The 17,449-nt window shown below is 44.8% G+C and overlaps 1 long non-coding RNA gene across 1 annotated transcript; it reads left to right on the forward strand.

Moving 5' to 3' along the window:
* The first annotated feature begins 579 nt into the window (after positions 1–579).
* LOC143775888 (uncharacterized) lies at positions 580–1,054 on the forward strand. Its single transcript, XR_013215727.1, has 2 exons — positions 580–879; positions 927–1,054. It is a non-coding gene; the product is annotated as an uncharacterized LOC143775888 (long non-coding RNA).
* Positions 1,055–17,449: the final 16,395 nt, after the last annotated feature.

The following is a 17,449-nucleotide window of genomic DNA, read 5'->3' on the forward strand; positions in this document are numbered from 1 at the left end:
AAATTAGCCAAACTGTTTTCAGCTGTGGTAACATACTTGCACAAGGGTTTTCAAGGGTATTCTAACCATCCATTAGCCTTCTTACACAGTTAGCTAACACAAAGTACGATAAGAACACTGGAGGGATGGTTGTTGGAAATCAGCCTCTATACACCTATGAAGATATTACATTACAAACCAGACGTTTGCAGCTAGAATAGTCATTAACCAAATTAACAATGTATAGAGTGTATTTCTGAATCATTTAATGTTAGCCTCATTGGAAAAAACTGTGGTTTTCTTACAAAAATAAGGAAATTTCTAAGTGACCCTAAACTTTTGAATGGTAGTGTATATACTGTATATATAATAATCACTCCAACAAGTTGTGAAAAAAGTGTCGGACTCTTTATTAGCCCATGTGGCAATGTTTCAGATCCACAACATAACCTTTCTGTGCTGTGGAATTGAAATGTTGCCACATGGGCTAATAAAGAGTCCACCCCTCTCCCGCTTGCTCTGGGCCCCAGCACTTGTGATACTTACCTCTTCCTGCTCCTCTGCTGCTGCGTCTTCTGACTGTGACATTGTTGAGGGAGGATTTAAAGTGATCCTTCACGGTTAACTCAGTGATTTCCAAATTAATATATATGGTGTTGCCGGCAACTGAAAATGACCAGACGGAGACATGTGTCTCTGTATGGGGGATCGAGCTGATCTCTGGCCCCCGTTTATTCTGCATGACTATATCACAGTCATAGAAATTACACTTCAACCAATCAGCATAAGAACACGCTCACGGTTCTTAGCCTATAAGAATACAGGAACAATCTGTGCGTCAAAGTTTTGTAGAACAATACACCCTCAGTCTCATGTTCTGTCCAAGTTGCAACAATCAAGGTCTCATACCCTCAGTCTCATGTTCTGCCCAAGTTGCAACAATCAAGGTCTCATACCAGCGGTAAAGTTTAGCCTACTAACAAAATTTATATCAAAACAACAAAATGGAGTCGAAAAGCACAAAAATGGAGATTCTTTCTTAATTTCTTCCTTCACATTCCCCCCTAGATAAATTTTGTTAATTAATGTCCAGCATCAGAGATACTATCCCAAGCTCTAAGCTCGAGGGGTATACTGGTCTTCACATGGCTGCTGCGGCGTACCCGTCCCCCCTGTATACTAGAATTTACGAATAACAATTATTGATAACAGTAGTGGGGATCTTTTGAAGATAGCCATGCGCTTGGCTTCAACATCTTCATCAGATAACTTTGTGAAATCTGTGTAGAGAAGAGCAGGGGTGGCAACACTTTTGGTTTCATCATTAGTTGTCTTAGTGCAGAATTTCCTAATACACACAGAAATACACCAAAAAACAAGTTTTAGTATTACATACATAACAAGGATAAAGGTAAATACTGGCAGCCATTTTAAATACAGTTATATCTGCAAGCATAGGAAAAACTTATTGTTTCACAGTATAAGTATAGCAGTACAAAAAGGTATAACGATATATTTTCACCTTGACAATCCCCCCTAAATACTAAGTTTTTTTCCCTAAAGAAAGATCCTTCGAGACTGTCCATGTGATGGGAAAAGGGGAGGTGGATTTCTTCATCCAGACACCTCAGAAACTCTCCCCTAACGAGAGGCCTCCAGGCAGCTGAACCCTTCGCTAACCTCACATGGAGTTCTCCCACTGTCCCTAAACTAAATCTCTTAGCATCATCTGAGAATGGGGGGTTTTGTCTACTCTCTTGAGGGGGACATACTTAGGGATCTCCCCTGGACCAGTACCATTGTACTCTGGTGGGTCTACTTCTTGATTGAGGAAGGTGCCAGTCGGGATTGCTTTCACTAACTACCTAGGCCTGCCTAGGTGCACTTATACGTCCATCATATTATCATTATTTGTTTGTAAAATGAGAGAGGTTGGTTCTCAGGGTCAGCCAATTGTTTTTGCATAGCTAGTCAGAGGGCCTCCAGGGATAATACTCCTGTATCTGTCTTACCCTACCTGATGTGGTTGGTTCTCTGGTGGTGGGGGCGACATGACATGCTGGTCTACAGCTCCTTCCCAAAAGGATTACTGTCAGCCTACTCCCAAAAGTTAGTGTCTCCAGTATCCACCAACCACAATCCTGTGTCAGCTTATGTCACTGCATGTGATCTTGTCTGGACAGGATTCAGTGTAATTCTCTTAGGTCGGGTTGCAGCACGGGTCATACAAGTGTTAGGGCCCAAATCCTCAACTATATCCTAAAAGGCATCACAGCTATAATTGACAAATCTTTGTTCACTGTAATATATACATATATATATTTGATCCATTCAACATTTTTATTAATCTGCACCTGTGGGATTATAGAAGCAAAGTCGGCATAAATCTGGTTCTGGGCTTTAAACTGGTCAGGCACCCCCCTTGGCACTCCAATAGCATCAATATATACTAGTGGATCTTCTTCATAACTCATGTGGAGCTGATCGAGACTTCTCCTTTTTCTGGTAGGTTCATCAGGTATCTTTGGATCCCAAAAATAAAATCTTGAACTGCATAACTAGTTTAACAAGGGTGCATTGACCTATCCAGGCATTAGGCAACCTAGGACGGAGCTTACCATCTCCACATAACCAATAAATGTCGTACATATATTCTGTATGTTTGATTAGTAAATCAGTATCTAGAGAACTGCTCCCTTTGTAGAAACCTGTCTCGAAGATCCCTACTAGTGTACCTGTGGTGTCGTGGGAATTATAGCAGGTGTAATTGTCAGCTAATACGGTTACTTCTCCTGGGACCTTTAGTTTAGGTTCCTTATCAAATAGTGGGACGTAATCTGGGCAATCAGTGGACTTCAAACCTTTCAACGGATTCATGACACAGGCAGTGGTGTTGTCATCAGGGAAAAGCAATGCATATGTGTATTCGCAGCAGAACAAGCAATACATCCTACAGAGATACTCTGGACTCTTACATTGTATCTCACCCATTCTAACCATAGATTTTTCCTTGGGGCTGTTTGTGTTTCTATGGAGAAAACCTCTTGCCAACTGAGACCTGGAATGGGGATCACTTCATTGACTACATTTTGCAAACGCTCACCTGGGCCTAAATTCCCATGGTATCCACTACTAAATACATAATTATAATGCCTTCCCAGTACAAATGTCTGCAGGTCAGCAGATTGGGGGCTTTCGAGATTTAGGAGGAGGGGGTGACAACTTTTACCCCATTTACAGCCCCTAAGTGGTTGCAGAAGGGCTGTAGATGCATTTTCTCACGGAGACCCCTACCCGTTCTATCCTTAGGGAACATGGCTTCGCTAGGTTTATATCCCCAATCATCTCCCGTATTCCAGGCAGCATCTGTCCAATAATAACAACTATTGTTGTCATTTCTGGTAACACACATATAAAACTGGATGGTCCCCTCTACCACCCGTTCAGTCTCGGGGCACTTGACTACATTACAGAAATCAAATCGCCAGATATTCACCGGGGCTGTCAGGTTTACCCAGAGAATAGTGGGACCAGAATTCTTATTTTTACAATAGGGAACAAAGAGGTAGGGGCGAGGATAGCCCTCAGTTCCAGGATCAAAAACAATAGCAACATTTCCCTTCAGTCACTACTGTGACAAAACACTGGTTCGGTCTCTTTTACAGTGTGAAGCGTGGATCCAGGTGCTCTTTCCTTCAAGTTTTACTGCAGTGGGGGGTGACCAGGATCACCGTGTGAGGTCCTTCAAATCTCGGCTGGAGACAATCTCTGCGCACAAACTTTTTCACATACACCAGGTCTCCTGGCACAAAGGGATGGTGTCCAGGAACCTTGTCTGGGTCTGGAAGAGAACTGAAAAAAACGGTTAAATGCACTTTGGCAAGGTGTCCATGTAAGGCCTGCACATAGCTAGTCAAGTCCTGGTACTTGAGCTGCAACTGTTGTGGAAAGAAACATTCAAGATTGGGGCCCCTGCCAAACAGAATCTCATACGGTGACAGTCCTGTCTTCCTGTTTGGGGTATGTCTTATTAAAAACAAAGCTAGAGGGAGGCATTCTGTCCATGGTTTACCAGTCTCTGCCATTGCCTTCTGGATTTTAAGCTTAAGAGTTCCATTTAGTCTCTCCACTCTTCCACTACTCTGCGGATGGAGTATGCAATGCTTGACTTACCCCCAGTGCTGCCATTACCTCTGACATGATCTCTCCAGTAAAATGGGAACCCTGATCGCTTTCAATGACTTCAGGAACTCCATACCTGCATATGATCTCAGCCATCAGTTTCTTCGCCGTTGTCTTTGCCGTAGCTTTGGCAACTGGGTAGGCTTCTGGCCAACCTGAAAATAAATCAATGCAGACCAACACATACTCATACGTCCCTACCCTGGGTAACTGAATATAATCAATCTGCAGTCTCTGGAATTGGTTAAATGGCCGGGGAGTGTGTTTGGATGGGGTTTTCACTGTCCTACTCTGATTATGTGTGGCACATATCATGCAGCTCTGTACCTGCCTTTCTGCGCAGGTGGAAAACCCGGGGGCAATCCATTGTCTCTGTAGGGTGTCACACATGGCCGTCTTCGAGTGGTGCACATTCCCGTGCAGAACCTGTGCCATCATTGGGTACAGTACCTGTGGTAGGCAGACCTTTTCACCCCTCCCCCATAGTCCAGTGACGGTATCAGAGCAAGCCCCTATCTTTTGCCACCTATTTTTCTCCTCCTTACTTGCCTGTTCTTGTAACCGGGCTAAGATGTCTTTCAACACAAATGGAGATGGTGGGGTGTCTAGGTGATGTACTTGAGAGGCTACAGGAGTGCTTGCTGCTTTCTTCGCAGCCTGGTCTGCCAGTGCGTTACCCTTTTGTCCGTCCATCAGTGCTTTTGGTATGTGCCTTTACCTTTATAATGCCTGTTTGGGTGGGAATCTGTAGTGCATTCATAAGTTGCTGGACTGCCTCAGCATATTTAAAGGGGTGGCCATTTGCTGTCAGGAAAGTCCTGGCTCTCCAGATAGGCCCATAACCGTGTGTAATGCCAAAAGCATACCTGGAATCAGTGTAGATATTTACAGTCTTACCTTCTGCTTCTTGTGCAGACATATGAGCTGGCATTAACTCTGCCTTGATTACCTCATGTTCTGAGACCACAGCATATCTGGTACAGAAGCGTCCTTGGTCATCTTGGTGACGGGATCCATCTACAAAAAGCTCAAAATCAGCATTAGAATAGGCACACTAGAGACCAGCCGTTTCCTGAGACATCAATTTCAGACAATCATGTGGTTTGGAAACCTAATCTTGTTCCTCTGGATCCATTTTAGAAAGAAAAAGAGTCCTTTTTCATGTCACCTACTCCTCCCCCCTTTGGATCCAGGGGAACTAGGGGAAGAGTAGCGGGGTTCAGGACAGCGCACCTTTTTAAGATAGCACACTGAAGTCGCAGCTGTCCAGCCATGGACATGTGGCTAGGTTGTACTTGGTTAAGGATACTATATACATCGTGTGGGGTGGCCATAGCCTCTCCTGGTTGCAAGGGGCCATAAGTGGCAAGGTAGGCCTGACACTCTTGGGCTATGACTGGCCCCCCTTTGGCATAACTGTCCACGTCAATTGTCATCCCTGATAAATGAATGCAAACAGAACTGGCAATCTGGGTGTAATGGAATGCTGAAAAAGACATTGGCAAGATCGGTAACTATGAACCAAGCGGCATCCTGAGATATCTGGGACAAAAGAGTATGTGGCTTAGGCACCACCGGAGTTTCTGGAACAGTAACTGCATTAAATGCCTGTAGATCTTGTACCAGCCGGTACACAGGGGGTTGGCCGGGTGGGGTCTTTTTCTTAACGGGAAACAAGGGTGTGTTACATGGGGAAACACAGGGTATCAGGGCACCATTATCGAATAACATTTGTATTTGCCCCTTGAGACACTGCTCCTGATCATATTTCAAAGGGTATTGATGGACTTTAGAAAAAGGGGCACCAGGTTTGAGAAACACTTTTACTGGTTCTACAGGCATTATTGGGGGAGAATCTGGGTCCACCAGGACCACCATAACCGCGGGAAGGGCAAGCAGGATACACATCTCTTCACATTCATCTGCAGAGGAGTTATATAACGTAAGGACCATCTGACCATCATCTTGGAATTGTATTCTGGAGCGGAACTGTAATAATAAATCTGCCCCCAGTAAATTTACCGGACATGAGGGAGAGATTACGAACTGAGCAGTAACTTCAGGGATAGGTCCCACAGGGATAGGTTTTATAAGAGTATATTTATTGGGTCTGTCATCTACTCCAATTAAAACAAGCTCTTAATCTGAGAATTAACATGGGGCTGGGGAGGGAGATTCCCAGACAGGGTTAAAAGGGATATTTTAGTATGAGACTGGATTTGTGTAAGAAGGGGAGGGCTGGAGCTGATAAGGAGCGCTGCTGTGAAAGGGGGGGCTGTATTTGGAACGGGGGAATTGCTGTCAGCGTTTAGCAAATGAAAGGTGAGAGCTACAACTCCGGGTCTTCTTGAACAGACCTCTCTACGCTGAGAATTAGTAACTCCGCATACATCACAGATCCACGCAGCCGGATCATAGGGTGGAGGCGCACTAAGTTTTGGCAACCCACAGAGCTTACGGTCGGGAGAAGAGGCTTGATTTCCTGGGGAGGGACCTTATCATCAAGCAGGGAGACCCCCTGTTCCAGATCATCATTTTTAATTGTTTGTCTTTCTGACACATTATTCTCAAACGCTTTCTCAATACCTTCCTGCACCACAAAACATCCAGACTTTATCATAGGAGTAGACAGCTTTCCTTTTTCAACGTAACGGTAACAAAAACAACTAGAATTCACTTTCTCTGTTGATCCTCAATTTGCTATATATCAACCACTCAACTTGCTTTTACCAATCACTTACAAATTTCCTTCTAAAACTAGACACTAGATTTCACTTCCAATTTTCCAGATTATATTTCTTTGTACTTCAAACAATATTGTCGCCTTAAACAAGACACAGATCTACCAGAGAAAATACAGAGAACACCGTTACAGTATGTGCTCTCTCCATTCCAAGGACACAGACATAAGAGAGATCACAGCATTCCTCTACACAGAGAAAAGAGACAAGCAATAGCGCAGCTACGCGACCCCTCCCATCGGATATTTCAAAGACAAACACAAACGAAATACAGTAGTTCTCAGACTTAATTAATTTCTACAAAATCTTCATCGCACAATTCACATACCAGATTGAGAATATTTTCCCTGCATTCCTGACAGATTTCTTTTCCCTTCTTTGGGTTAACAATATCTAATTTTTATCACACAATTCAAAGTCTTCTTCTTCCACGAACTGATTCTCCTTTAAAGCGAAATACCCCTTTTTAGTCGTGTATAGTTACCAGAGCAGCTGTGTGGCCTATTCCACTCAGGGTTTTTACCTGTCCCCCTCTGGGACAACCCAAAATCGCGGTACTCAGTGAAAGGAGGAGGGCGTCTTAGACTTAACCCTCCGGACACCCCTGGAAATATTTAAATCAATATATTCCTGAGTTACGCATCCTACCCAATCTTCGATCACCTCACCGCGCCTGATTCTAACAGTGATCAGGAATTCAGGGTATTTTGACTGTAAAGAGAATTACATCACTGGTTAATACGGGGTGTCCGTCCCTTATGAGGTACGGTTCAAGCACTGGGCTTCCAACGGAACTACACCTCTATATGATTCCACCCAAGAATCATCCCACCTCCGGGGACAAACCTCAGATCCTCTTTGCAGCAACAAACACAGGAAAACCACACCAAACGGTCAGTCTGGACAGTATAACTGCCAACTTACCGTGGTAGTTGTGGGGGATGATCAGTCCCAATTTTCCAGTGCCTGTGTCCGGCCCGAGGATCCTTTGTCTTGTTGTCCTCCGGGGGGCAGAAGCGTTCCTGCTTGGATCCCGGGTTTCGGCACCAACTGTTGAGGGAGGATTTAAAGTGATCCTTCACGGTTAACTCAGTGATTTCCAAATTAATATATATGGTGTTGCCGGCAACTGAAAATGACCAGACGGAGACATGTGTCTCTGTATGGGGGATCGAGCTGATCTCTGGCCCCCGTTTATTCTGCATGACTATATCACAGTCATAGAAATTACACTTCAACCAATCAGCATAAGAACACGCTCACGGTTCTTAGCCTATAAGAATACAGGAACAATCTGTGCGTCAAAGTTTTGTAGAACAATACACCCTCAGTCTCATGTTCTGTCCAAGTTGCAACAATCAAGGTCTCATACCCTCAGTCTCATGTTCTGCCCAAGTTGCAACAATCAAGGTCTCATACCAGCGGTAAAGTTTAGCCTACTAACAAAATTTATATCAAAACAACAAAATGGAGTCGAAAAGCACAAAAATGGAGATTCTTTCTTAATTTCTTCCTTCACAACATTTCAGGTCAGAGGGTGCAGTGACGTCACGTCTGTGCACCCTCTGCCTGAACAGTCACAGTTCAGATAGCCGGAAGACACCGATGTTGAGGAGTCCGGAGCAGAGCAGCGGCCAGCGAAGAGAGGTGGGGATTTCATGATTGGTTTTTTTGTAAATGTTTTGAGCAATATATGGGGCCCATTATATATGGAGCATTATATGGGGCGCATTCTGTTTTAAGTTTGGTGCAATATATGGGGTCCATCATATACTGTAAGTAGCATTATATGGGGCCCATTCTGTTTGGAGTTTGGAGCATTATATGGGGCCCATCATATTCTGTATGGGGCATTATATGGGGCCCTTTCTGTATGGGTCAAGATATGGGGCTCAGTATAGAGTATGTAGTAATATATGGGGCGCATTATATTGTTTTGAGCATTATATGGGGCTCATTATACTGTTTGGAGCATTGTATGGGGCTCATTATACTGCATGCAGCAATATATGGGGATCATTATATATGGAGCATTATATGGGGCCCATTCTGTTTTAAGTTTGGTGCAATATATGGGGTCCATCATATACTGTAAGTAGCATTATATGGGGCCCATTCTGTTTGGAGTTTGGAGCATTATATGGGGCCCATCATATTCTGTATGGGGCATTATATGGGGCCCTTTCTGTATGGGTCAAGATATGGGGCTCAGTATAGAGTATGTAGTAATATATGGGGCGCATTATATTGTTTTGAGCATTATATGGGGCTCATTATACTGTTTGGAGCATTGTATGGGGCTCATTATACTGCATGCAGCAATATATGGGGATCATTATTCTGTTTGGAGCATTATATGGGGCTCATTGTTCTGTATGGAGAAATATATGGGACTCATTACTCAGTATAGAGCAATATATGGGGCTCATTATACTGTATGGAGCACTATGTGGTACCCATAATACTGTATGGAGCATTATATGGGGCTCATTATTCTGTATGGAGCAATATATGGGGCATGTTATTCTGTATGGAGGAATATGTGGTGGCCACAATACTGTATGGAGGACAATGTGCTGCCCATAATACTGTATGGAGCAATATATGGGGCTCATTATACTGTATGGAGCAATATATGGGGCTCATTATTCTGTATGGAGAGCTATGTGGTGCCCAGAATATTGTATGGAGCATTATGTGGTGCCCATAATACTGAACTATACTGATATATATGTTACTGTAAAAGTCAGAAGGACGGTAAAACCTAGGATTTACCTGTCAATCTGGACATTCACCAAGGCCGTCGGTAAAAGCTCAAAATGAAAAGTAAAATTGGACTTTTACCGGTGAAGTCTTGGTAAATGTTAACATTTCTCAACACCGTTGGTAAAAGTCAGAAATATCTGGTGTGAAGATGGAACATCTGACTTTAACCAAGCGCAGTTGGTAAATGTGCACATTTACCACGGCTTCTTGGTAAATGTAACTGAGAAGGGTGTAATAAAAAGTGTAAGCCACCGCGGGCGAGGAAATGGAGGACACAGTGGGAAAGGTGTCTGATTAGGCAGATACGGCGAGGAAATGGAGGACACAGTGTTCAAAGTTTTTATAAATGTAATAAGAGTAAATGGGGAAAATATGGTAATAACAATGAACAAAATCTGCTACCCTGTAAGGTATGCATTATCAGAAGGCACGGATATATCCGACAGATATTGGGATTATCCGTATCCGTACAGCCCGTTATCCGCTCGGATAACGGGTCTGGACGGATCTATCCGCTTATTCCTAGTCACAATTGCAGAATTACATAGTTTTGAAGTTGCGTTATTCTTGTATTTGCGTTAATTTGTCATTTTTGAGAAGTACTTTCCTACAATTACAGAATTACATAGTTTTGAAGTTGCGTTATTCTTGTATTTGCGTTAATTTATCATTTTTGAGAAGTACTTTGCAACATAAATGTTTTCTATTTGCATTTTCCTATTTGTCTTTGTTCATTTGCATTTGCATTTTGAAGAATAAAAATATTTCTAACGATTAAGGCCTTCATCAGAGTCGGAAATTGCGTTTAGTTAACTTTTACCACCATCATCTGCTGGTCAGAGTCAGAATTCTGTGACTCAAAGTGCGTTTAGTTAACTTTTACCACCATCATCTGCTGGTCAGAGTCAGAATTTTGTGACTCAAAGTTACGTTTACCAACACATGCTGGTAAATGTAAAGATTTACCAAATCGCCCAGGTAAAAGTCCAAAATCGTTCGTTTATATGGAATACATCTGACTTTTACCAACGCTGTTGAGAAATGTTAACATTTACCAAGACTTCACCGGTAAAAGTCCAATTTTACTTTTCATTTTGATCTTTTACCGATGGCCTCGGTGAATGTCCAGATTGACCGGTAAATCCTAGGTTTTACCGTCCTTCTGACTTTTACAGTAACATATATATTCTGATTTATGAGCTATTGTAGAATGTACAATAGATATCACTCATGTAATGTAACAAGTGAAATATTTGACATTGTACTATCCCTATATTTCTCTGTTGTATCTGTGCATTATAAATTGTGGTATGTATTTAAGGGGCCCACTGATGCTCTTTCACACCCGGGGCCCACAAAAACCTGGAGCCGGCACTGTGTACAATGCACAGTACCACTTTTCCTGTCCTATTGTCGAAGAAGCGACTTTGGACTTTGGGAGGGTCAATATTGGCTTAGTATTTTCAATATTACTACAGCCAAATAAAAATAAAATATTGGAAAAGCTGTTTAACTGGATTACCCCAAGTAATCTCCTCTCCTCTGGATAGGAGATCTGACTGCTGGGACCTCCATGATTGTGAAAATCGGAGCTCTGTAGAGCACCCTGTACGAGTTCGTAAATGCAGCTGTGGTCAATCATATGCACTGTGGCGCCATTCACATGAGGTTCTTCAAATAACTCCTTTTAGGAGAGTGAGGGGCAAGACAAAGTAAAGCAAAATTCACTGATCAGGGTGAGGAGTGTTATAGTTTGTGGGCTGGTGGGGTTTGTATGGCCTGGGCTGCATTTTTATCCCAGTCTGGCCCTGCATCCTTCCCATTTGTGTCCACATCAATTCCCCAGTGACCATACTGGTCTGCACCCATCCCTCTCATACATTCCTCGCCTTGCACTTCATACTGTGTCAAACTGGGTCAATATTAACTTTTAAAATTGCTATATCAAATAAGTGAAAAAAAACACCAGAAGACAGGCAGAGATGCTTACCTGTTCAGGGCCTCCAACAATTGCACTAACCAGGGTGCACCAGGCCCAAGTAGAGATAGCAAATACACAGGTGCAAATAATACTAATGCAGCCAACCTACTACTTTGCATTCCTTTGTGAACATGCCACATACAGACTATTTTTTGCACGGGTGCTCCAAGCGGCCAATTCCTGATTGTAGGTCGGCTGCATCGGTATTATTTGCACCTGTGTATTTGCTATCTCTACTTGGGCCTGGTGCACCCTGGTTAGTGCAATTGTTGGAGGCCCTGAACAGGTAAGCATCTCTGCCTGTCTTCTGGTGTTTTTTTGTTTAGTATAGTGGAGGTTTTTCCTCTTATGGTGTTTTTTTTTAGATTAGGACTGCCAATATACAAGGACCCTTGACGTGGGTTGGCAGCTTAAATATTGTGGCCATAATATCGACCAATACCTTGCATACATTGTTATGTTTTTGTGCACTGTATATTTTTCCAGGGTGTGACTGGGCCCTAGATGGCTCTGTATACTGTGGCCTCTGTTCACACGGGATGCATCATGGTTAGCCCGCTATACATATGGCGTCATTAATAGGCTTTGCACCATATACTTTGCATTCCTGTGTGAACATGCCACATACAGACTATTTTTGTGCACGGGTGCTCCAAGCGGCCAATTCCTGATTGTAGGTCGGCTGCATCGGTATTATTTGCACCTGTGTATTTGCTATCTCTACTTGGGCCTGGTGCACCCTGGTTAGTGCAATTGTTGGAGGCCCTGAACAGGTAAGCATCTCTGCCTGTGTTCTGGTGTTTTTTTGTTTAGTATAGTGGAGGTTTTTCCTCTTATGGTGTTTTTTTTATATCAAATAAGTGGCAGTAGAGTTCAAGTCATCTTCCTCTGTGAGGAGTATATTTGCATATTTAACCCCTTCCCGACCTTTGACGCATACGCTGCGTCATGAAAGTCTGTGCCTTCCCGACCTATGACGCAGCGTATGCGTCATGGAATGATCGCGTCCCTGCAGATCGGGTGAAGGGGTTAACTCCGATTTTACCCGATCTGCAGAGACAGGGGGAGTGGTGCTTCAGCCCAGGGGGGGTGGCTTCACCCCCCCGTGGCTACGATCGCTCTGATTGGCTGTTGAAAGTGAAACTGCCAATCAGAGCGATTTGTAATATTTCACCTAAAAAACTGGTGAAATATTACAATCCAGCCATGGCCGATGCTGCAATATCATCGGCCATGGCTGGAAATACTTAAGTGGACCCCCCCACCCCACCGATCGCCCCCCCAGTCCTCCGTTAGTCCTCCGGTCCCCTCCGTCCGCCTGCCGGCTCCCCCGTCCTCCTGTCCGCTCCCTCCTTGTATGAATAAAGCCCCCCTGTGGTCCGATCACCCCCCCTGTGCTCCGACACCCCCCCCCACCACCCCTTCATACTTACCGATCCTCCCGGTGTCCGGCCGTCTCCTCGCTGGGCGCCGCCATCTTGGAAAATGGCCGGCGCATGCTCAGTGCGCCCGCCGAATCTGCCAGTCGGCAGATTCCTTACAGGTACATTTTGATCGCTGTGGTAGGTTCTATCACAGCGATCAAAATAAAAAAAATAATAAATAACCCCCCCCCTTTATCACCCCCATAGGGACAATAATAAAATAAAGAATTTTTTTTTTTCTTTTTCCACTAGGGTTAGGGTTAGAACTAGGGTTAGAACTAGGGTTAGAACTAGGGGTAGGGTTAGGGGTAGGGTTAGGGTTACGGGTAGGGTTAGGGGTAGGGTTATGGCATGTGCACACAGAGCGGATCGGCAGCGGATCCGCAGCGGATCGGCAGCGGATACGCAGCGGATCGGCCGCGGATACGCAGCGGATCGGCCGCAGATCCGCAGCGGATCGGCAGCGGATACGCAGCGGATCGGCCGCGGATCGGCAGCGGATCCGCAGCGGATCGGCAGCGGATCCGCAGCGGATCGGCCGCGGATACGCAGCGGATCGGCCGCAGATCCGCAGCGGATCGGCAGCGGATACGCAGCGGATCGGCCGCGGATCCGCAGCGGATCCACAGCGGATCGGCAGCGGATCCGCAGCGGATACGCAGCGGATACGCAGCGGATCGGCCGCGGATACGCAGCGGATACGCAGCGGATACGCAGCGGATTGGCTGCGGATTCGCAGCGGATTGGCCGCGGATCCGCAGCGGATTGGCCGCTGCGAATTCGAAGCAGTTTTCCATCAGGTTTACAGTACCATGTACACCTAAGGAAAACCAAATCCGCTGTGCCCATGGTGCGGAAAATTCCATGCAGAAACGCTGCGTTGTATTTTCCGCAGCATGTCAATTCTTTGTGCGGATTCCGCAGCGTTTTACACCTGTTCCTCAATAGGAATCCGCAGGTGAAATCCGCACAAAAAAACACTGGAAATCCGCTGTAAATCCGTAGGTAAAACGCAGTGCCTTTTACCTGCGGATTTTTCAAAAATGGTGCGGAAAAATCTCACACGAATCCGCAAAGTGGGCACATAGCCTTAGGGTTAGGGTTGGAATTAGAGTTAGGGTACCGTCTCACAGTGGCACTTTGGTCGCTACGACGGTACGATCTGTGACGTTCCAGGGATATCCATACGATATCGCTGTGTCTGACACGCAGCAGCGATCAGGGACCCTGCTGAGAATCGTACGTCGTAGCAGATCGTTTGGAACTTTCTTTCGTCGCTGGATCTCCCGCTGTCATCGCTGGATCGGTGTGTGTGACAGCGATCCAGCGATGCGTTCACTTGTAACCAGGGTAAACATCGGGTTACTAAGCGCAGGGCCGCGCTTAGTAACCTGATGTTTACCGTGGTTACCAGCGTAAAAGTAAAAAAAAAAAAACAAAAACGTACATACTCACATTTCGGTGTCCTTCAGGTCCCTTGCCGTCTGCTTCCCGCTCTGACTGTCTGCCGGCCGGAAAGTGAGAGCACAGCACAGCAGTGACGTCACCGCTGCGCTCTGCTCTCACTGTATGGCGGCACTCAGTCAGAGCGGGAAGCAGACGGCAAGGGACCTGAAGGACACCGAAATGTGAGTATGTACGTTTTTTTTTTTTTACTTTTACGCTGGTAACCACGGTAAACATCGAGTTACTAAGCGCGGCCCTGTGCTTAGTAACCCGATGTTTACCCTGGTTACCTGGGACCTTGGCATCGTTGGTCGCTGGAGAGCGGTCTGTGTGACAGCTCCCCAGCGACCACACAATGACTTTCCAACGATCACGGCCAGGTCGTATCGCTGGTCGTGATCTTTGGTAAATCGTTATGTGAGACGGTACCCTTAGTGTTGGAATTAGGGCTAGGGTTGGAAATAGGGTTAAGATTAGGCTTGTGGTTAGGGTTAAGGATAGGGTTAGGGTTGTGTTGGGGTTACAGTTGTGGGTAGGGTTGGGATTAGGGTTAGGATTAGGGTTGGATTTAGGGTTACGGGTGTGTTGGGGTTAGGGTTGTGGTTAGGGGTGTGTTGGGGTTAGGGTTGTGATTATGGTTATGGCTACAGTTGGGATTAGGGTTAGGGGTGTGTTGGGGTTAGTGTTGAAGTTAGAATTGAGGGGTTTCCACTGTTTAGGCACATCAGGGGTCTCCAAATGCAACATGGCGCCACCATTGATTCCAGCCAATCTTGCGTTCAAAAAGTCAAATGGTGCGCCCTCCCTTCCAAGCCTTGCCGTGCACCCAAACAGTGGTTTACCCCCACATATGAGGTATCGGCGTACTCAGGAGAAATTGCCCAACAAATTTTAGGATCCATTTTATCCTGTTGCCCATGTGAAAATGAAAAAAATGAGGCTAAAAAAAATTTTGTGTGAAAAAAAAAGTACTTTTTCATTTTTACGGATCAATTTGTGAAGCACCTGAGGGTTTAAAGTGCTCACTATGCATCTAGATAAGTTCCTTGGGGGGTCTAGTTTCCAAAATGGGGTCACTTGTGGGGGAGCTCCAATGTTTAGGCACACAGGGGCTCTCCAAACCTGACATGGTGTCCGCTAACGATGGAGATAATTTTTCATTCAAAAAGTCAAATGGCGCTCCTTCCCTTCCGAGCCTTACCATGTGCCCAAACAGTAGTTTACCCCCACATATGAGGTATTGGCGTACTCAGGAGAAATTGCCCAACAAATTTTAGGATCCATTTTATTCTGTTGCCCATGTGAAAATGAAAAAATTGAGGCTAAAAGAAAATTTGTGTGAAAAAAAAAGTACTTTTTCATTTTTACGGATTAATTTGTGAAGCACCTGGGGGTTTAAAGTGCTCACTATGCTTCTAGATACGTTCCTTGGGGGGTCTAGTTTCCAAAATGGGGTCACTTGTGGGGGAGCTCCAATGTTTAGGCACACGGGGGCTCTCCAAACGCGACATGGTGTCCGCTAAAGATTGGAGCCAATTTTTAATTCAAAAAGTCAAATGGCGCTCCTTCCCTTCCGAGCCCTGCCGTGCGCCCAAACAGTGGTTTACCCCCACATATGAGGCATCAGCGTACTCAGGACAAATTGGACAACAACATCCGTGGTCCAGTTTCTCCTTTTACCCTTGGGAAAATAAAAAAATTGTTGCGAAAAGATCATTTTTGTGACTAAAAAGTTAAATGTTAATTTTTCCCCTATTTGTTGCTTCTGCTGCTCTGAAACACCTGAAGGGTTAATAAACTTCTTGAATGTGGTTTTGAGCACCTTGAGGGGTGCAGTTTTTAGAATGGTGTCACTTTTGGGTATTTTCAGCCATATAGACCCCTCAAACTGACTTCAAATGTGAGGTGGTCCCTAAAAAAAATGGTTTTGTAAATTTTGTTGTAAAAATGAGAAATCACTGGTCAAATTTTAACCCTTATAACTTCCTAGCAAAAAAAAAATTTGTTTCCAAAATTGTGCTGATGTAAAGTAGACATGTGGGAAATGTTATTTATTAACTATTTTGTGTCACATAACTCTCTGGTTTAACAGAATAAAAATTCAAAATGTGAAAATTGCAAAATTTTCAAAATTTTCACCAAATTTCCGTTTTTTTCACAAATAAACTCAGAAATTATCGACCTAAATTTACCACTAACATGAAGCCCAATATGTCACGAAAAAACAATCTCAGAACCGCAAGGATCCGTTGAAGCGTTCCTGAGTTATTACCTCATAAAGGGACACTGGTCAGAATTGCAAAAAATGGCAAGGTCATTAAGGCCAAAATAGGCTGGGTCATGAAGGGGTTAAATTCTCAGAAGAGCATTGCATGACCTTTGAGTCTCCTTACGCCAGTTTGGCACTTCCTTCAACTAGAAACATTCTCTTTTAGAACACAAAGACTAAAGGTACCGTCACACTAGGCGATATCGCCAGCAATCCGTGACGTTGCAGCGACCTGGATGGCGATATCGCTGTATTTGACACGCAGCAGCGATCTGGATCCCGCTGTGAAATTGCTGGTCGCTGCTAGAAGGTCTGCACATTATTTGGTCGCTAGGTCGCCGTGTATCGCCGTGTTTGACAGCAAAAGCGACGATACCAGCGATATTTTACACTGGTAACCAGGGTAAACATCGGGTTACTAAGCGCAGGGCCGCGCTTAGTAACCCGATGTTTACCCTGGTTACCAGCGTAAAAGTTAAAAAAACAAACAGTACATACTCACCTGCGCGTCCCCCAGCCTCTGCTTCCTGACACTGACTGAGCGCCGGCCCTAAACTGAAAGTGAAAGCAACAGCGGTGACGTCACCGCTCTGCTGTTAGGGCCGGAGCTCAGTCAGCGTCAGGATGCAGAGGCTGGGGGACGCGCAGGTGAGCATGTACT

This window comes from Ranitomeya variabilis, chromosome 5, assembly GCF_051348905.1.
Source record: "Ranitomeya variabilis isolate aRanVar5 chromosome 5, aRanVar5.hap1, whole genome shotgun sequence".
NCBI lineage: Eukaryota > Metazoa > Chordata > Amphibia > Anura > Dendrobatidae > Ranitomeya > Ranitomeya variabilis.